Genomic DNA, 23,121 nt, shown 5'->3' with positions numbered 1-23,121 from the left:
GCTGTGTGGTGGCCTTCTCTAGTTGTGGTGAGCGGGGGCTACTCTTCATTGCGGTGCGCGGGCTTCATTGCAGTGGCTTCTCTTGTTGCGGAGCATGGGCTCTAAGCGAGTGGGCTTCAGTAGTTGTGGCTCGCGGGCTCTAGAGCGCAGGCTCAGTAGTTGTAGCTCATGGGCCTAGTTGCTCTGTGGCATGTGGGATCTTCCCCGACCAGGGCTTGAACCCGTGTCCCCTGCACTGGTAGGCGGACTCCCAACCACTGCACCATCAGGGAAGTCTGGGTACGCAGGATCATCACTGCGGCATGTGGGATCCTCCGCTGCATGGGCTCCTCGTTGTGGCTTGCAGGGCTCCTCATTGTGGGGCACAGGCTTCTCTCTAGTTGTGGCTCAGTAGTTGTGGCCCACGTACTCAGTAGTTGTGGCATATGGGATCTTAGTTCCCTAACCAGGGATCGAACTCTCATCCCCAGCTTTGGAAGGCGGATTCTTAACCCCTGGACCACCAGGGAAGTCCCATTCATGATGTTTTTACTAGATGTTTGAAACATCTTCCTTTTTCTTCTCCCTAACTCCAGTCAGCTCTCTTGCAAATGCATAGTCGACATTGCTTCCAACGTTACCGTCTCCAGACTTAATGCTAGCTAACCAAGTCTATTTTCTCTTCAGAAGCCTTCAATCATTTCCCATTAAATGGAAAATAATACACAGTCCCTCAGGTTTGTGACTTGACTTTTACAATTTCCCCCAAACTCCCAAAAGACTATCACTAATACATTCTCGATTCTACAGGACTAAAAACTGTATTTTGGTGTTCTCCAACTACAGCTTGCATTTTTCCTGCTTCTGTATTCTTAAGCTGGTTTGCCTCCTCTTTTTGGAATTCTGATTGTTTTTTTAGCTACCTACCAGACTTCATTTTTCAAAGGTCTGCGGAAATCTAACCTCTCCCCAAAAGCCTTCCTGTATTTCCCATTTGTTTTCATTGTTTCTCAACTCTATTGCATATTTATCACAGTCAGCCACTACAGTTACTTATATATTTGACTTTCTTGCTGTGCTACCATTCCTGGAAAAGGATATTCACAGCACATCATAGACTTAAAAGGTTTTATGGATTGAATTGAATCCCGGTTGATGTTAGCATATTTGTGTGCTTATTCATCATGTATTTCTTCAGTATATGTTTGTTGAATGACTACTACATGACAACTAAAAGAATTTCAAGCCTCTCAGGAAGAGCTGCACAAATGTATTTAAGCATAATTCATCGTAGGAGAATCACTGAGATAAAACAAAAGCTGGTGGATGTGTGATAACTTCGTTTTCTGTTGTGCTTCTTTGGTGCCCTTCAGTGCTTCCCTTTTTTCTTAATCATTTAAGCTTTGGTCTCTTGTAGGCTGTCCCTGGATTGTTGTTGAAAAGCCATGGAAAACAATGAAATCCAGTGCTTTTTCTTTCTTTTCATAGTACTCTGGTCTTAGTTTTCCTTTCCTTCTTGGCCATAACAGCAACTATCAATTCCTTCAGCATTTTCTACCTCTTTCTTTCTTGCTTCATTGTTGAAGACAGTCTTTAATTTTCTTTCCTCTTAAAGATCAGCATGTAAGACATTAGAGTGTTAGGGGGTTTCTGTTAATAAATGTAGCTAAAGAGAGAAAGTGTTAAGCCAAGGTCATCAAATTCTAGTCTTTGGGATTCTTCTAGGATAACGGCATTTTGTTGCACTTCTGCTCTCATGGATAGCTCTTTGTTTTTATTATGATAAAATACACATAACCCAAACTTTATCATTTTAACCATTTAAGTGTATAGTTTTGTGGCATTAAGTGTATTCATACTGTTGTGCAACCATCATCACCATCCATCTCCAGAGCCTTTTCTTCTTCCCTAAAGGAAGCTCTGTACCCATTAAACGTGATCTCACCATTCACACAAACCCCCAGTCCCTGGAAACAAATATTCTACTGTTTGTCTTTATGAATTTGACTAACTTAGGTACTTTACATAATAAGGTAATCATACAGTATTTGTCCTTTTGTGATTGGCTTATTCCACTCATGTTGTAGCCTGTCTCAGAATTTCTTTCCCTTTTTAAAGATGAATAATATTCCATTGCATGTACATACCACATTTTATTTATTTATGTATTGATGAACACTTGGGTTGCATCCATCTTTTGGCTATTGTGAATAATGCTGCTATACCCAGAAGTAGAATTGCTGAATCAAATGGTAATTCTATGTTTCATTTTTTTGAGGAATCACCATACCTTTTTCTATAGTAGCTACACCATTTTATATTCCTAACATCCATGTACAAGGGTTCAAAGTTCTCCACATCCCTGCCAATGCTTGTTATTTTCTGGTTTTTTTGTTTGTTTGTTTAATTAAAAAATAGTCATCCTAATGGGTGTGGAGTAGTATCTCGTGGTGGTCTCATAGATATTTCTGATGGAAGCACTCGCCAAATCTCACCCTTCCTCAGACTTCCACCTCTTCTTCTACTTTACTTCATGAGGCTTCTTTTCCCAGGACGTCATTCTAGAGTCCTGTAAGGGAACAGTAGTTAGCATTGTGAGTAGAAATTTATTTACATTTGTGAGACCTCCGTCCTGATGCTCTCCATCACAGTTGGGTTCCTTCCCCCGCAGCAAGGTCTTTGTAGGAAGTATCCTCACACCTCTTTCTGTCTGTGACCTCATTTGACATTAACACAGACATGGATCCACCCAGCAGCAGGAATCCATTTATTTTCATTCAATCATTTATTAATTCATCCCTCCATTCATCTACTCAGCAATTAGTTATTGCACACCTGTATTCTTTTAAAACTTCTAGAAATGCTTATTACTCTTTTTATTGCTTATGGTATTTAAGGAAATATACTAATGAAATACTTGGACAATTTCCCAGAGGGGAAATGTCAAGATGGTGGAATAGGAGGATGTGTAATTTGTCACTCCTCACAGGTACCTCAAAAATACATCTACAAATGGAACAAGTCTCATAGAGTACCTGCTGAACATTAGCAGAAGACTTCGGACTCCTAAAAGGACGAGAAAAAAACTGGGTAGGATGAAAGAAAGAAGAAGAAAAGAAAAGAGGAATCAAAAAATGGACCAGCAACCCTGGTGGGAAGCTGAAGGTGAGGGGAGGTCCCCACACTCAGAAAAACTCCCTCATGGTGGGGAAATCAGCTGGGACAGGAAGGGACCTTCAGGGGATCAAAGGAGAGTGCAGTGGATGGTCTGTGGAAGGCAGGACAAAGTAAGAACTGCACGTATGGTCTACACTGCAGCTCTCCACATTCCAGCCTGAGTCATGAGTTGCCTGTTGTGAAGGGGGGCTGGGTGCTGGAAAGTGGGGTTTGGAACACAGACCCAGGGAGGAGACAGCTGTTGGCTGTGAAAAGAGACACCCTGAAGGGATAGGAATAAGGAGCTCCACAACCGGGAGAGTCTGAGGAAAAAGCCAGGACACCATAGAAGCAGGGTGTCATTGTTGAGTGGTGTGCAAGGGGCGTAGCCGCCATTACACCCCCTTTCCCCACCGGCTTCTTTGGCCTCTGTGGGTACTGGGAGGGGCTCCCATCTGAGCAGAGGCCCGCCCACCCCTTGAGCCGGGGTCTCCTCAGCCTGCGTGGGCTCCGGAAGCCTGAGCACCGCCCATCCCAAAGGCTCCTTGGGAATCAGCCATGGGCACCCCTGCCTGGGACAAGAGTCCACAGATGCTGGTAGGGGCTGACTGCTAAAGCATGGGGTTGGGAGAACAGATCCGGGGAGAGGAGCGCTGTTGGCTGTGCAGATACAGCAGAGGGGATGGGAGTAAGGGAATGTGTGGCCAGGAATGCCCCTAGAGGAAGCATGGTCTACCTGGAAAGAGAGGTACCATTGTTGAGAGGTGCATGGGGGGCGGAGCCACCACTGCCCCCATACGCCAGCTCCTGCCTCCGCAGGCACTGGGAGGGACTCCCACCAGAGTGGGCTCACCACAGTTTGTTTCAACTGCCTGCTGGTCCCCACTGCCGCAGGCAACTCACAGACACCTTCATTGTGGCCACCGTACCCCTCCCCAACCTGAGTGAGTAAGTGTGCCCCAAGCAGCTACTGCTTTCGCTCCCTCTTGCCTGGACAAGGAACAGACGCCTGAGGGTGGCGCATATGTAGAGGTGCGGTCAAAACCAAAGCTGAGCCCTAGGGGCAGTGCGACTAAGAAGAAGGAATGGAAATCTTTCCGTGCAGTTGCACAAGCCGTGGTTTAAATCCCCGAGATCAGCTTGGTAAATCCTACGCCTGTGGAATACCTGAATAGACAATGAGTGTTTCCACCATTGAGACTGGTCTAGGCTTCACAGCAGTGCACTTTGGGGGCAAGTACACATGGGAGTCAGGCCAGATCAGAGTCTGAGCTGGCCCCACAGTGCCCATGGTAGGTCCAGAGACCTGCCTAAAGGTACTGGAAGGCATCATGGGGAGGCGGGGATTGGCTGTGACTCACTGCAGGAGCAAGGCCACTGAGAGAGGAGGTCCCAGGAAAATATTACTATTATTCTTTTTCTGTTTCTTTTTTGTTGTTGTTGTTCAGTTGTTGGTGTTGTTGCTTTTATTGTTTTTTATCTTTTATTTTTATTTAAAAATTTTTAAAATATATTTATTTTTCTATTTTTACTTTACTTTCTGCTGTTTTGTGTTTTTTTCTTCTTTTTGTTCGTTTTTAATTTTTATTTTATTTTTATATTTTGATTGTTTTTATGTGCATATTTTTTGTTTTCTTTGCTTTTTTGTGGTTTGTTTGATTTTTCATTTTTTGTTTTTGTTTAGTTCTTATTGACTTCTCATTTTTGAATTCTTTTGTTCTCATGTTTTTCTTATTTTTTATTTTATTTTATTTTTTCATTTTGTGTGTGTGTGTGTTGTGTTATTGCTGCTGTTCCTTTGCTGTTGTTTTCGCTCTTTGTCTTGGGTTTCTTTTCTTTTCTTTCTTTTTACTCTGGCCACACTGTGTGGCTTGAGGGCTCTTGGTTCCCTGGCAGGGGTCCGGCCTGGGCCTCTGGGGTGGGAGCACTGAGTCCAGGATGCTGGACCACCAGAGAATTCCCAGGCCCAGGGAATATTAGTCAGCATGTGCACTCTCAGAGGTATCCATGTAAACATCAGGACCCAGCTGCACACAACTGCCTGCAGGCTCAAGTGCTGGACACCTCACACCAAACAACCAGCAAGACAAGAACACAGCCCCACCCACCAGCAGACAGGCTGCCTAAAGTCGTACTAAGCTTACAGATACCCCAAAACACACCACCTAACATGGCCCTGCCCTTCAGAAGGAAAAGACTCAACTCCACCTACCAGAGCACAGGTACCAGTCCCTCCCACCAGGAAGCCTACACAAGCCCCTGGACCAGCCTCATTCACCAGGGGGCAGAAAACAGAAGCAAAAGGAACTACGACCCTGCAGACTGCAGAAGGGAGACTGTAAACATAGTAGGTTAGACAAAATGAGACAACAGAGAAATACGTTGAAGATGGAGGAGAAAGGTAAAATCCCACAAGACCAAATAAATGAAGAGGAAATAGGCAATCTACACTACCCAAAAAAGAATTCAGAGGAATGATAGTACAGATGTTCCAAGATCTCAGAAATAAAATGGAGGCACAGATCTAGAAGATACAAGAAATGTTTAAAAAGGACCTAGAAGAACTAAAGAACAAACAATCAATGATGAACAACACAATAACTGGAATGAAAAATACACTAGAAGGAATCAAGCAGAATAACTGAGGCAGAAGAACGGATACGTGAGCTGGAAGATACAGTGGTGGAAATAACTGCCGAGGAGCAGAATAAAGGAAAAAGAATGAAAAGAAATGAGGACAGTCACAGAGACCTCTGGGACAACATTAAACGCACCAACATTTGAATTATAGGGGTCCCATAAGAAGAGAAAGGGACAGGACCTGAGAAATTAGTTGAAGCAATTATAGTTGAAAACTTCCCTAACATGGGAAACAAAATAGTCAATCAAGTCCAGGAAGCACAGAGAGTCCCATACAGGATAAACCCAAGGAGAAACCGAGATGTTAATCAAACTAACAAAAATTAAATACAAAGAAAAAGGCACAGAAAAAAAATTAAAAGCAGCAAGGGAAAAGCAACAAATAACCTGCAAGGGGATCCCCATAAGGTTATCAGCTGATTTTTCAGCAGAAACACTGCAGGCCAGAAGGGAGTGGCAGGACATAGTTATAAGTGATGAAAGGGAAGAACCTACAACCAAGATTATTCTACCCAGCAAGGATATCATTCAGATTTGATGGAGAAATCAAATGCTCTACAGACAAGCAAAAGCTAAGAGAATTCAGCAGCACCAAACCAGCTTTAAAACAAATGCTAAAGGAACTTCTCTAGGCAGGAAACACAACAGAAGAAAAAGACCTACAATAACAAACACAAAACAATTAAGAAAATGGTAATAGGAACATACATATCGATAATTACCTTAAACGTAAATGGATTAAGTGTTCCAACCAAAAGACACAGACTAGCTGAATGGATACAAAAACAAGACCTGTATATATGCTTTCTCCAAGAGACCCACTTCAGACCTGGAGACACATACAGACTGAAAGTGAGGGAATGGAGAAAGATATTCCATGCAAATGGGAATCAAAAGAAAACTGGAGTAGCAATACTCATATCAGACAAGATAGACTTTAACGTAAAGACTATTACAAGAGACAAGGAAGGACACTATATAATGATCAAGGGATCGATCCAAGAAGAAGATATAACGATTGTAAATATTTATGTGCCCAGCATAGGAGCACCGCAATACATAAGGCAGATGCTAACAGCCATAAAAGGGGAGATTGACAGTAACACAATAATAGTGGGGGATTTAACACCCCACTTACACCAATGGACAGATCATCCAGATAGAAAATTACTAAGGAAACACAAGCTTTAAATGATGCAATAGACTAAATAGACTTAATTGATACTTACAAGACATTCCACCTGAAAGCGGAAGAACACATTTTCTTCTCAAGTGCTTACGTAACATTCTCCAGGATAGATCACATCTTGGCTCACAAATCAAACCTCAGTAAATTTAAGAAAATTGGAATCGTATCAAGCATCTTTTCCAACCACAATGCTATGAGATTAGAAATCAGTTATAGGAGAAAAACTGTAAAAAATACAAACACATGGAGGCTAAACAATATGCTGCTAAATAACCAAGAGATCACTGAAGAAATCACAAAATACCTCGAACAACTGACAGTGAAAACATGAAGATAGAAAACCTATGGGATGCAGCAAGAGCATTTCTAAGAGGGAAGTTTATAGCAATACAGTCCTACCTCAAGAAACCAGAAACATCTCAAATAATTTTCACCTAAAGCAGCTAGAGAGAGAAGAACAAACAAAACCCAAAGTTCGTAGAAGGAAAGAAATCATAAAGATCAGAGCAGAAATAAATGAAGTAGAAATGAAGAAAACAATAGCAAAGATCAATAAAACTAAAAGCTGTTTCTTTGAAAAGATAAACAAAATTGATAAACCATTAGCCAGACTCAGGAAGAATAAAAGGGAGAGGACTCAAATCAGTAAAATTAGAAATGAAAAAGAAGTTACAATGGACCCACAGAAATACAAAGGATCATAAGAGACTACTGCAAGAAACTATGTGCCAATAAAATGGACAACCTAGAAGAAATGGACAACTTCTTAGAAACTTACAACCTTCCAAGCCTGAACCAGGAAGAAATAGAAAATATGAACAGTCCAATCACAAGTAATGAAATTGAAACTGTGGTTAAAAGTCCTCCAGCAAACAAAAGTCCAGGACAAGGTGGCTTCACAAGTGAATTCTGTCTATTTGGAGAAGAGTTAACACCCATCCTTCTCAAACTCTTCCAAAAACTTGCAGAGGGTGGAACACTCCCAGACACATTCTGTGAGACCAACATCACCCTGATACCAAAACCAGACAAAAATATTACAAAAAAAGAAAATTACAGGCCAATATCACTGATGAACATAGACACAAAACTCCTCAACAAAATATTAGCAAACCAAAGCCAACAACACATTAAAGGGTTCAAGTGGGATTTATCCCAGGGATGCAAGGATTCTTCAGTATATGCAGACCAATCAATGTGATACACCATATTAACAAATTGAAGAATAAAACTGTATGATAATCTCAATAGATGCAGAAAAAGCCTTTGACAAAATTCAACACCCATTTATGATAAAAACTATCCAGAAAATGGGCATAGAGGGAACCTACCTCAATATAATAAAGGCCATATATGACAAGCCCACAGCAAACATCATACTTAATGGTGAAAAACTGAAAGCATTTACACTAAGATCAGGAACCAGACAAGGATGTCCGCTCTCACCACTCTCATTCAACATAGTTTTGGAAGTCCTAGCCATGGCATTAGAGAAGAAAAAGAAATAAAAGCAATCCAAATTGGAAAATAAGAAATAAAGCTGTCACTGTTTGCAGATGACATGATACTATACATAGAAAATCCTAAAGATGCCACCAGAAAACTACTAGAGCTAATCAATGAACTTAGTAAAGTTGCAGGATACAAAATTAATGCACAGAAATCTCTTGCATTTGTATACACTAACAACAAAAGATCAGAAAGAGAAATTAAGGAAACACTCCCATTTACCATTGCAACAAAAAGAATAAAATACCTAGGAGTAAACCTACCTAAGGAGACAAAAGACCTGTATGCAGAAAACTATAAAATACTGATGAAAGAATTCAAAGACAACACAAGCAGGTGGAGAGATATACCATGTTCTTGGATTGGAAGAATTAATATTGTGAAAATGACTATTTTACCCAAAGCAATCTACAGAGTCAATGCAATTCCTATCAAATTACCAATGACATGTTTCACAGAACTAGAACAAAAAAGTTTACAATTTGTGTGGAAACACAAAAGACCCTGACTAGCCAAAGCAATCTTGAGGAAGAAAAACGGAGCTGGAGGAATCAGGCTCCCTGGCTTCAGACTATACTACAAAGCTACAGTAATCAAGGCAGTATGGTACTGGCACAAAAGCAGAAATATAGCTCAATGGAACAGGGTAGAAATCCCAGAGATAAACCCACACACCTGTGGTCACCTAATCTATGACAAAGGAGGCAAAAATATACAATGGAGAAAAGACAGCCTCTTCAATAAGTGGTGCTGGGAACAATGGGCAGCTACATGTAAAAGAATGAAATTAGAACACTCCTTAACACCATACACAAAAATAAACTCAAAATGGATTAAAGACCTAAATGTAAGGCCAGACACTATAAAACTCTCAGGGGAAAACATAGGTAGAACACTCTATGACATAAATCACAGCAAGATTCTTTTTGACCCACCTCCTAGAGAAACGGAAACAAAAATAAACAAATGGGACCTAATGAAACTTAAAGTCTTTTGCACAACAAAGGAAACCATAAACAAGACAAAAAGACAGCCCTCTGAATGGGAGAAAATATTTGCAAATGAAGCAACTGGCAAAGGATTAATCTCCAGAATATACAAACAGCTCATGCAGCTCAATATCAAAAAACAACCCAATCAAAAAATGTGTGGAAGACCCAAATGAACATTTCTCAACAGAAGACAAACAGATGGCCAACAAACACGTGAAAAGATGCTCAACATCACTAATTATTAGAGAAATTCAAATCAAAACCACAATGAGGTATCACCTCACATTGGTCAAAATGGCCATCATCAAAAAATCTACAAGCAATAAATGCTGGAGAGGGTGTGGAGAAAAGGGAACCCTCATGTACTGTTGGTGGGAATGTAAATCGTTACAGCCACTATGGAAAACAGTATGGAGGTTCCTTAAAAAACTAAAAATAGAACTACCATATAACCCAGTAGTCCCACTACTGGGCATTTACCCAGAGAAAACCATAATTCAAAAAGACACATACACCCCAGTGTTCTTAGCAGCACTATTTACAATAGCCAGGACATAGAAGTAACCTAAATGGCCCTCAACAGAGGAATGGATAAAGAAGATGGGGTACATATATACAATGGAATATTAGCCATAAAAAGGAACGAAATTGGGTCATTTGTAGAGACGTGGATGGACCTAGAGAGTTTCATACAGAGTAAAGTAAGTCAGAAAGAGGAAAACATATTGTATATCAACGCATATATGTGGAATCTAGAAAATGGTATAGATGATCTTATTTGCAAAGCAGAAATAGAGACACAGACATAGAGAACAAATGTATGGATACCAAGCGGGGCTGTTGGAAGGAATTAGGAGATTGGGATTGACACATATACACTTTTGATACTATGTATAAAATAGATAACTATTGAGAACATACTGTATAGCACAGGGAACTCTAATGCATTGTGGTGACCTAAATGGGAAGGAAATCCAATAAAGAGTTGATATATGTCTACATAGAACTGATTCATTTTGCTGTACAGAAGAAACTAACACAACATTGTAAAGCAACTATACTCCAATAAGAATTAATTAAAAAAAAAAAGAAATACTTGGACATTTTCTCACTGATTCAGTGTCCTGGCTGGTTCTCTGATCATCTTTTCTGGGAGGGCCAAGTTTTGTGGGATACACTGCATTGTCTCTTTATCTTAGAAATTAATGTTCGCCTCATATACGGCTCAAATCAGCATTTCAATGTAGGACCCAATACTTTTAGAAATGTATTTATACAGCATAAAGTAGGTACTTATATTACACTTAGATGTGGAAACTATTCATATCTTTCTTATATTGTAAATAGCATCTTGTGAGCTAAGGATGCTTAATAAGTGACAAATAATATAGTAATGAGAAAAGAACTGCGATTGGCAATTCACAAATTCCCTGGGTCTTATAACAATTTTTAAATTTGACCTTTTTATCATTACTGTAGTTATTTTTTTTTATTTTCCCCTCCCTCCCTCCCTTCCTTCCACGAAACAAGATTGACACTGAGAATGACCACATGCATTGTTTTGTTGTTGTTAGATTTCAGGGTTATAACCAAGTAAAAGGTGGCATAATTTTGCATCAAATGTCTCCCCAAATAAATCTATGATTTTCCACCAAGCTTTGTTCTCAGGAAATCATCACCATATCTCATTATAGAAATATTTCCATGTGTAATTAATTAAAAAAATAGCATAGGGCTTCCCTGGTGGTGCAGTGGTTGAGAGTCCGCCTGGTGATGCAGGGGACACGGGTTCGTGCCCTGGTCCGGGAAGATCCCACATGCCGCGGAGCTGCTGGGCCCGTGAGCCATGGCCGCTGAGCCTGCGCGTCCGGAGCCTGTGCTCTGCAATGGGAGAGGCCACAGCAGTGAGAGGCCCGCGTACCGCAAAAAAAAAAAAAAAAAATAGCATAAAAGAAACAGACTTAAGATAAAAAAGGCGATAATCTTCCCCCCGAACCTACTTAACCACGAACCAAATGCATATTTTGGGTTTGGTCCTTGTTTTGATGATCACAGGATTTATCTTTATTTGTGTTTTAGTTGGGATCTTTTCAGTGCCTGGGGAGACATGATATATGTTATAAAATAATGCAATAAAATAATTGAACATATTTCCCTTTTTTCTGGGCGTATTTATACTTCTACACACAGTCACATTAAAAGAGCTGGGGATGCAACAACCTCAACTGTAAATTATTATCATGACAGTGCTGGCATGCCATGGCTGCTCTCACACTGAGAAGCAGGCTGGGTGTTCCAATGGGCTGAGTTGCCCTAGAGTCAGCTGAGAAGTAATACAGCTCAGAGAGAGAAAGTCTGGTGGGCTTAAAAGAAAAAGGCCTGTGGCACAAAACAAACTAACATCTAATCCTTTGCCAGCAGATTTTACAGAAAACACAAAATTAGTGACAGACTGAGAGACGTTTTTCTGAGTCCAAAATCAGGGAACAAAGACTGCCATGGGTCATTCTACTGGTTCTCAGCAAAACAAGCTTGTTTGCTTATATTTGTTCTGACTTCTTACATGAGAAAAGTTATTCAAAAGCTGATAATTTCAACTCAGAAAACCTGGTTAAATGAAATGAAATAGCTTTAGAATCAGAATGTTAGTCAGAAGCAAGTTCAGTATGATTTGAGAGTCAAGAGTTTGGACTTCAGAGCCTCAAATCAGAGCAGATGATTTTGAAGACAGCATTGGAAACTTCACAGTGTACATCTGTAGCAGAAGTAGGGCCTCATCCACTTTTAGCAGGATGCAGAAAACTCCCAACTTCCTAGCTTCTCTATTCAAATTACAAACAGACCGTGAGATCAAAAGGGGTGCTCTCTACTGTATCTGCCAATGACAAGTAAGGTTGACCTGATTTTGCTCTCCATGAGAAGTGGCTATAAGAGGTTTCATCAAGAGTGCAAAGGGTAACATTGGTTTTGGGGAAAGTACACTACATCTAAGGTCAAAAGACCAAGGTCTGATTGCTAGCTCCTTCCTTCATCATTTTGGATGTCATGTTGCTTATTTTGGAAATGTCACTTTACCTTCTTTGGCCTTAGTTTTCTTTTACCTGGAAAATGGGAACATTGTCAACCCTACCTGAGGACAGTGTGAAGATGTTCTATAAATTTTTGCCAAGGATACCTTTATTTTAAAGCTGAACTCTTTTCTCAATAATAATCCTTAAAATCCTCTTTTTTTTTGCAGTTGAATTGGAAGTACGTTTTTGGGTATTCAGTGTCTAGTGAATGTAACTGGTTTGTGTCCAACCTGTGATTTATTCCTAAGATAGATTTATATGTTAGGGCAGAACTAGCCAATATACCCGATAAACCTAAAATTGCAGTGCCTTAACACAATAGAAGTTTATTTCTTGTGCGTATAAAATAGGTACTCCTTATGGCTGAGGTGTTCTCCTCCAAGGGATAATTCAAGGACGTGGTTTCTTCTGTGCTCTGGCTTCATCATCTTTAACACATGGCTTCCAACATTGCTACATACGAAGCCATTGGAAAGGGAAAGAACATACAGGATACGGCATGGGAGGTTTTTATGAGCCAGCCCTGGACGTGGTATATATCCCTTCTGCTCAGTTTCCATCAGGTAGAACTCAGGCTCATAGCCATACTTCTTTGCAAGTATGGTTGGGAATGCAGTTGATTTTTGTGCCTGGGGAGAAGATGAAATGGAGTTGGGGACCAGCTAGCTAATGTCTGCAAATGAGAGTCTGAAAAACAGCTCACACTATATCTAGTCTATAATACAGTTGTATTGATCATTTTGATTAAATTATCAGTTAATGAGGATAGAAAGACCAAAATTTTCAGAAATACCCTGAGGGCATTAAGAAAAGCTTGTGTTGGGCAGTGGTGGGCATGTGTGTGCTTGTGAGAAGCACAAGCAGGGGCTGGCATGGATTCAGAGATGCTCTCTTTCCTTTTCGTCTTCTCACAGGGGCCAGCTGAGTTGGCTGGGCTCCATGTGGGAGGGAGAGCCCTGATACCCAGTGGTCACTTGAGCTTGTTTTGACCAGCCGTACTTTCTGGAAAATTGCTGCTCCAGGAATATGGTGAAAAGGTCTATAAGAAAGCACAGCCTCTGCTGATTTCCCTGTGTTGGTTAACTTTCCTAGTTCCTCTGGGAGAAATGTGAACCATAAGACCATTTTTATGTGGAGAGTAATCTCATGGTCTAACTTTCAGGAAAGAGCGATTTCATGGTCACAGGTTAGCCTCAGAAAATGTCTTGTTAATGAATAAATGATTCTGTGGTTCCTGAAGGTATGTGGATGTCAGGACTGATGATGTGAGAGGACCGTGAACTAAGGAAAATTGGCCCATTGGGTTGTGCTGGGCGCAAGAATGAAAGGCATCCTACCTCTGAGTCATAAGCACCTCCAAGTGCCACGTAAGTGCATTTCAACCCAGATTTTTAATAAACAAATAGACAGTGTTGACTACAGTCTTGCTAGCTATAGGCTCCCATATTTTTATTTTTAATATAACTTTTTTACATGAAAAAAACCCATGCATGTGGTCAGAGAATAATTTTGTGCACTGAGAACCTTTCCAGTTAAATTCACTTCTCACTCTTAGTGACCTTCACTTAGCAGCAGGTCATAACCTTCAGTGAACATTAAAGCCCATGGAAAATTGTGTTATAATGAATAACAGGAAGAACAGCAAACCTGTAAGTGCTTTACCCATTTTATAGATGAGGAGTCTGAGGATCAGTGCATTTAAAGTACTGACTGATCCCTGTAATTAGTTAACAAAAGAATTGGGATTACAATCCAAGTCTGTTTCATCTCAGAGCCCACTCTTTCCAATTTTAAGTACTCTTTCCCTAATAGAATCCAAGCCAGTGTTTTCCACTGGTTTTTCATCTTCTGAGATGAACAGAAGATGAGATTAGAGAATACCCTCAATATTTAATTTTGGTGTTGGCAGTAGATTAGAGGTAAAAGTCAGAAAAGATCATGTAATTGAGGATGTGAACAAACATGGATTTTTGCTAATAGGCTTTATACTAGTGAAGGAAAAGGAAAGAGGAAATAATGAAGGCAAAGAAATGAATGAGGCAAGGACAAGTAACAAGGGAAACCAAAGCAAAGTGAAGGGAGAAATAGAGACAATTTGTTATTTTTTCTTCTAAAGGTGGTGTTATTAACACCACCTTTCTTGTACACCAGAAGATTTAAAAAATCGTGGCAGTAAAATTTTGGGAGGGAGAGTGATAAAACTCATTTCCAAATATATATATTTTTGTAATAATAGCGCAATCACCATTCAGTGATCCTTTCTTATGTCCTAAGTAGTGCAAAGTTAACAAACAAGATGGTAGGGCACCCATCCATAAGTGTGTGTGGTTGGCAGTGAGGATCTTTGTAGGGTTGTATCTTCCTATTATTAGGAATACAGACAGTAAACTCTGAATTGAGAAAATCATCATATTAAAGTTGTGTCTTATTTATAGACTTAATAATGGGGACCTAGAGTTGTATTTATTCTATTCCATGAGGAGCTAGAAAAGCATCCCTTTATTATGAAATAATTACTTTCTCAAGGTAGGAAGATAATAGTAATTGATGTCTGAATGATTTCCTGATATTCAGAAGTCAAATCCGAGGGAATTTCCAAAACCAAATATAGATTATTTTTGGCTTTCATACCACTTTGAATGGTCTGTAACCATATTGTCTAATTAGAATTAAAAAATCAAAAGTTGGTTATAAGAGGATCTCCAGAGGCAGGATTAAGTGTGATTTTTTTTCCCCTGTGCGTCTTTATTTTCTGATTGTTCTACAATTAACACAGATTAGTAAACAAATTAAAAGAGATAATTGTTGCTGAACAAATACAGCCAATTCTCAAATCCTGAACAAGACTGATTCATAGGCAAATATGTTGATTATAAATTAGACCGGGTTTTTAGATAAAGATGACAAGTTAAACTCTATTTTGATTTGAGTTCAGCTCACAAAGACCTCTGTAACTTTCATTAAGTTAACTTCGGCACTGACAAGGCAAATTGAAATTTACTATCTTTGCTCCTATTATGTGATGTCTGAGGCTGGAGGAGGCTGGGAGGAATGCAGCTTCTTAACTCTTCTTGGACTTAAAAAAATAGCTTTATTGAACTTTGACATATGATGAATTCTACAAGTTAGAAATGTATAATTTAACAAATTTTGACCAAAGAGTAATTTCTTTTTTTAAATATTTATTTATTTATTTAGACTGCGCTGGGTCTTACTTGCGGCGTGCGGGATCTTTGTTGCGGCATGTGGGCTCTTAGTTGCGACATGCAGGCCCTTAGTTGTGGCATGCACACTCTTACTTGCAGCATGCGGACTTCTTAGTTGTGGCATGCGAAGTCTTAGTTGCGGCATGCATGCAGGATCTAGTTTCCCGACTAGGGGTTGAACCCGGGCCCCCTGCACTGGGAGCACAGGGTCTTACCCACTGGACCACCAGGGAAGTCTCTCGACTTAGAGTAATTTCTAACAAAACATTTGAATTAAGCCAAACCTATCTTTATATCCTAGTTCCTTGTACTGTTCCCCGTACTGTGTACATTGCAAAAGAATGTTGGATTGTGGGTAAAATAGATCTTTGGAGGTAAGTCTCAAAAACTATCATTATTCATGATCTTGTTTCTGTAAGAAAAAAATATTCTTAATTCTGAAACACTGATTTACAGAGATATAAAAATATCTTGTTTGTGAGATGAAAAGTAAATATCTACCATTTGTCTCTGTTGACCTTATCCCAACTGATATATTTGGTCTTCTCACTTATTCTGAATATGATGTGTATTGTTATATGCCTCCCTGATATTAGACTCCCAATAAAGCCAGATTACCCAATGCCATATGAAGCAGCTTACTGAAGGTGAGACTGTTGGAGATGGTGTGACCCTGTGAGGAAGTGGCCCTAGAAAGTGCCACATTTCTTATCCATTGAGATCCAGTGGGAGCTGATGCCTGAGTGGTAGAAGTAACCTTAACGCTGAGGTTTCTACTTCTCCGCCCAACCATTTGTTCCTTAGAGCTTTGCTGCTTCTCTACTTAACCTCCCTACTGCTGCCTCCTGCCTGGGGTCATCCTCTCTTTTTTCTGACTCAGGATATAAAACTTCCCCTAAGAGTGAATTTTTCTAGGCAGAGCTACAGCAGGGCTTACCTCTTTGAAGTCTACTGTGTATTATCTCTGTTGCAAGGAAGGAGAAACCTGAGGGGACATAGAAAGGTTGGAGTGAGAAATATACACATGCGTGTTCAGGTACGGACATGTGGGCATGCACATTCACATCTTATGGCTTTATACAGTGGGACTGTCACCCATCTGCCTTAAGATTAAAATTAAATAATAATTATAGCTATTAACTACAATTTAAAGATTTTTAAACCAACAAGTGTTTTAAAGCTAAGAAATGGCATTTCTCAAAACCAACAAGAAATAAAAGAATGTCTGAAAATGGATTCCATAACTGTGTCTTGAATAAGAGGATTGATGACTCAACCTGATACTGACCTTGAAATATGACTGCTCCTCTTTTCATAAAAGATGCTTTTTATATGTAAGCAACAAAAATGACCTTACAATTTTATATCCCATTCTTATAATTTTAATCCCATTATAGCATAATGTGGTTATTATTATGTCAGTAGAATTATCTTTATTCTCAGTAAGTATTAAATGTAACTGTAAGATTAGCGTTGATGCATTTGATAGTCGGGTCACTTTATCGTGAATTCCAAAATTCTTTTACTCCGGCAAGATTTTGGTGAAAGCACATGAGAATTGACACTGCCAAACCTTGTGTTCCAGGTGCTTTATAGAAATTTCCATGTTTGATCTTTGCAGCAAGCTCGTGAACTAAGTACCATCGTTCTAAATCTACAGATGAGAACACATGCTTAGGGAGCTCAACGATTTGTTGAACAACACATAGTGAAAGTCTGAGCTTTGTTCATACCTAGGTCTGCGTGTCCCCCTTCTCCTTGCTCTATGCTGGCTATCTAGTTACACAGTGCCCCAATTTGGCCATTCAAGGACCCAGACTTTAGGCAATCACTAATTATTATCACTAATTGTTATCTGAGCTAAGGCTCCTTGGTCTCCATTCAAGTGGGATTTAAATCATCAACCTAGAAATAACTCTTTCAAATAAGAAGTTGTCTCCCCCAATTCAAAAAGCATAATCCTTTAAAAGAGTATTTCCTCCATATTTCATGGCCACTAGTCTCTTTTTGCTGTCCTGTTTCCACTTTTACTTCCAGGCCTGAAGTATTTGATATGCTGATTGCTGGACACTGTAAAGTTTCACTATTTTCCTGTTCAAGTGAGAGAAACTGAGAAGTCGGTATTGTTCTTTTAGTGTCAGATTCTTTTCCATTTCCTACCCTAATGCAACAAGGTAGAGACGAATGCAAGAGCATATGAAGAGAGGATTGAAATTACAGTCAAAGGCCTGATATGCTATCGTGGTATGATATGTCCATTTAACTTACTTGACTTCAACCATCCACATCAGCAAAGGGAAAAATGAGAAATAGAAAAGTAATAATTTAAATGACGCTGGAGGGTGACGATATGCTCCAGAAGGAGGGTGCTCTATGAAATGTGAATCTCCTGCCCCTTCAGCCAGACTCAATTCCTATAATCTCTCATGGTGTCAGCATGTCAGCATTTTAAAGAGTGTTCTTTGGGTTTGCAGATATCTTTTGTATATAGCGTGGTGCTAAAAGGCCAACCAACTACTTCATCTGGTTTTCTACCAAGGAGGCAGCAGTCAGTTCACTGGGTGAAATGATAGTAGCAGCCACATCTAAGCCAACACCAGCAATAGACCATGTTGGACTTACTGGGACATAGTATATCTGTATACTATGTTTTATGAATGTCATGGTTAGCTCAGGCTGTATTAATAGTATACCATAGACTATGGTTGCTTAAACAACAGATATTTATATCTCACAGTTCTGGAAGCCGGCAGTCCAAGATCAAGGTGCTAGCAGATTCAGTTCTTGGTTAAGGCCTCCTTCCTGGCTTATTGATACCTACCTTCTCACTGTGTGCTCATATGGCCCTTCCTCAGTGCCTGCATATATGGAGAAAGCTCTGGTATCTCTTCCTCGTCTGATAAGGGCACTATTCCCATCATTGGAGCTCTACCCTTATAACCTCATTTGAACCTAATTACCTCCCAAAGGCCCCACCTCCAGATAAAATCATGTTGGGGGTTAGGACTTCAACATATGAATTTGGGGAGTGGGGGGAACACAACCATTTGGCCCATAACAATGGATGACGTCAGAGATTTCAATGGTAATTTTAATTATTTATGATATTTCTGTACATGTTAACTTTAGAACCTAAACGCTTTTAAGATGAAACAGTCTTATTCATTTACTAGAGGAAATTGGGCAGGTCACTTCAATTCTCTGAGCTACAATGTCTTCATCTGAAGCTGTCACAGTTAGTAGTAATGTCCACTTTTCTGTGTCTTTCAGGGTTATTTGAATAACCAGTAAGATCAAATAATTGTGCACGTAGTTTCTAAGTACTTATACATTTAAGTTACATAAAAATAACTTCTGAAATAGGGTAAAGCGTGGGTGTCTCTTTGCCAAGTCCCATGCTGAGTTAAAGACTTAGTGAGTTTTTGAATTTTTAAAAACTTATTTCAGACACTTTATAAATTCAGTCATATATATTTGTGTGTGTGTGTGTTTGTGTGTGTGTGTGTGTGTGTGTGTGTTAACACTGCAGGAGAAAAAGGTTAAAAATGACTTCTGTGACAGATTGCTTACGGTTTGGGTTAATTTCATTTTGCCTGATAAGTTTACTTACCCCTATTGCAAATTGGCATCAGAATTGTCATCCTGCAGAGGTGGTCCACAATCTGAAACCCTCTTCAGTTGTCTGTGTGTATCTGAGTGCAGAGACATTCAAGAGCACTCATAAGTGTAACTGCAAGTTTGCCTCTGAGTGCGTAGTCCTGAAATCTTAATATGCTACTATTTTTTCCCTTCATAAACAATACAAAGAAGTTGACAGTTCTGAAAGGGGCTTAGGTGAAAAGATAATTAAGAGCTTTAGAGAGTGTCAAGAGTCAATAGCTCAGCACTGTCAGCACTGCGGAGTGTTACAGGCTATAATTAGATGGCGTGGAGGTATAAGGCATGTTTGGCAGTTGATCCCCGCATGATCTCCAACGGAAAAACAAAGAGCAGCCTCCATGAGATATCAAGCAAAGTGGGCAACAGACATACTGGACTCAAACATTTCAAGTGTCTCTGTTTTCCCGGGGTGCACCATTTGGTGAAGAGCTTCTTTGCCTTTCAATTGGCATCTGCACGGGACATTTGGCTCACGTTCATCATTCCCACAATCCTCTTGGCTTTGCGCTGCAGACCTCCCTTCAGCTCCGTGAATTAGAGGCCGTTCCTGCAGTGCCTGTGGGCACAGCCCGCTCCACATTCCTTTGCTGAGTTTGGACTCTGATATAAGGCAGAGATAGTTGATTCCTAACAAGAGGACATTTTCCAGAGATCTCTGGAAAAGTCCAGAAGAATCTCTCCCTAAGTAGAGTTGAAAAGTCAAAAGGCATTGCAGGGCTTCCCTGGTGGCGCAGTGGTTGAGAATTCACCTGCCGATGCAGGGGACACGGGTTCGTGCCCTGGTCGGGGAAGATCCCACATGCCGCGGAGCGGCTGGGCCCGTGAGCCATGACCACTGGGCCTGCGCGTCCGGAGCCTGTCCTCCGCAACGGGAGAGGCCACAACAGTGAGAGGCCCGTGTACCGAAAAAAAAAAAAAAAAAAAAAGGCATTGTAGGACTGGATTAAGATGTCCCAAACACTGAAAAGATTATGGGAGACAACAAATCATATGAAGTTCAAAATTAAAAACCAAAAAACTACATGTAAACTATATGCTTGGGAATACAATGTTCTGATTTTCTCCATTACAGTGATTTCAAAGAAAAAATATAATGATATATCTATGTATACACACACACACACACACACACACACACACACACACACATAATTATTCACAGATGTTAGTGCTTTGGTGCTTTTATTTGGCTGATGCTTTAGGTGTACTCAGCTGATTTGCCCTCTAGGTGTATTTTTCAGTTGAGAGCAAAATATGCCTTGACTGTACTGTCAAAACTCCACTTCCACAGTGTTAAAAGAAAAACTGAGGCATGTGAAAATTTTTACAAGTTTGAGGAACAATTGATTCGAATTGAACAGCAGCCAATCTAGCAGATAGAAAGGAGCTCTGAGGAGCTGTACAAAATGAAAGACTTTTATAGGGAGAAGGGATCAGGAACAAGGAAATTATACTAGGTAAAAAAGTGGGTTGGTTGTTGTGGTTTCTTTCCTTTAGGGGAAAGCAGGAGTTTATCAGGCAGATGACCTAACTAATGCTGATCAGGTGATTCCTGATTGCTTTAAGATTCCGTTTCTGGGAAAGCAGAAATTATAATTAAGTTAAATTTCGGTTTGGTGATATAGGGTTTAGCATAAGTGACTCCATTTGGGGCCCGTGGCTGCTGCTGCTTCTCCTTTTTTTTTTTTTTTTTTTAATTTGTTTATTTTTATTTGTTTATTTTTGGCCACGTTGGCTCTTCGTTGCTGCCGCGGGCTTTCTCTAGTTGCTGCAAGTGGGGGCTACTCTTCCTTGCGGTGCATGGGCTTCTCATTGCAGTGGCTTCTCTTGTTGTGAAGCATGGGCTCTAGGCACGTGGGCTTCAGTAGTTGTGGTGCATGGGCTCAGTAGTTGTGGTGCACGGGCTTAGTTGCTTCGCGGCATGTGGGATCTTCCCGGACCAGGGGTCGAACCCGTGTCTCCTGCATTGGCAGGCAGATTCTTAACCACTGCTCTGTGGCTTCTTTTTAACAATAGATTTGAAAGCACTGTCCATGTTATTGAGCTAAACTGCAAATTTCTAGGTAAATAGTCCTGGTCAAAAATTGATCTTAAACGTTTTTTATTATACAGAAGTTTTAACTGAACAATATTTAATCAAAATACTATTTTAATAAATAATATTTAAATAAAATATGTAAATACAATGATATAAATTGAATAAATACAAATTTAGAGAATATATTACACAAAGCTGGCTTGAAATCAGCTTGTACACTCTTAAAACATAATTATTTTTTAACAGTTGAAAATGTTTTTCTTGCCTCTAAGAACTCTGTGATCAAAGAATAATCCCACAAAGATATGCTAATTTTTTAGCATTTCCTTCAAATCTCATTAGAATAAAAAGTTATAAAATACTGCAGATAAAGTTGGAGTCATCCTCAAGCTTGTTCCCTTCTCTTGTCCCAAAGGAAATTACTTTCATAAATTTTAAATAATTGGCAGACACTTTCATCTATATGTCTGGATAATAATGGAATATTGTCATTGTGCTTTGAAAGTTATATAAATGGTGTCAAATACGGCATTCTGTAATTTGTCTTCATTTTATTTAATGCTATGTTTCTTTGAGATCTGTCCATGTTGATAGATACCTGGCTCATGTCTTTTAACTATTGTATATTATTCCATTTTATAACTAATGACAGTGAACCTGGAAAGTTAGTTCGTACTGGATTGTGGAGGTCCTCAAATGCCACATTAAAGACTTTGGGCTTTATCTGTGGTGACTAGTGTGGGAAAAAGTGGAGGGTCACAGGATGTTTCTAAGCATTAAATGGCACAAGATCTGAGTATCAGAAGGTGAGTGTAAGGATAGTATGAAAGTAGGTTGGAAGAGGAATGCTTTGTGGTACTAGGGTTAAGACCACAATTCAGAGCAAAGTATAATAGCCCTGTAAGATATAATGATGGCCCCATTGATTAAAATTTAGGTAGTTCCCAATTTTTCTCTTTAAAAAACAAAACTTGTATGAACATTCGTTACATGTATCTACATGGGAAGGAGTTTCCCCATATATTTGTAGAGTACGAATTATACCCGTTTTGGCCAATTTTCCATGTTAATATAACACTTTGGGCTTTTTGACTCCCAGAGAACAAAGAGAAGAAATAAAAATAATCTGATGATATGAATAGATGTAATCAAACAACAGTACCTGAATACAAATCTGTTGAAATTGAATATTGTATCACTTTCTTATACAGTTTTCCATGGTTTATCATCAGTTGGGTTACTTTTCTGTAGGATGAACTTTATCATTGATTGTCAGCCATCTCTATCATACTTCCAGAGCTCAACAGCCATGCAAGCCTGCAGAATTTTAAAGATCACAGTGTCTACAAGTCTAGGTGCCACATTCCTTTCTGAAGCTAACCTCAAGATCCAATGATCCCAGATCATGCAGATTTCTCCTCAACTGGCAAGAGTATCCAGTTGGTTTTTCACTTGGTTTTTGTGGAAAGCGGGTGAAGATGCACTCTGGCATTTAGGAAGGAAGGAAATATTAAAAATGGATGGCACATACTAGTTTTGGGGACCCTCTTTCTTGTTCCCAGTCAGACTTGGAAACAGGTATGTTAAGTTTTGCATCTACCTTTAAGGGCCGTTTGCCATCACTTGCTCTTTATTCATTTTCTCTCATTTAAATCTAACAATAAATATGTTATGACAGCTG

Source organism: Pseudorca crassidens, chromosome 7 (genome assembly GCF_039906515.1).
Source record: "Pseudorca crassidens isolate mPseCra1 chromosome 7, mPseCra1.hap1, whole genome shotgun sequence".
Taxonomy (NCBI): Eukaryota; Metazoa; Chordata; class Mammalia; order Artiodactyla; family Delphinidae; genus Pseudorca; species Pseudorca crassidens.
Note: the sequence above shows the minus strand (reverse complement) of the source record.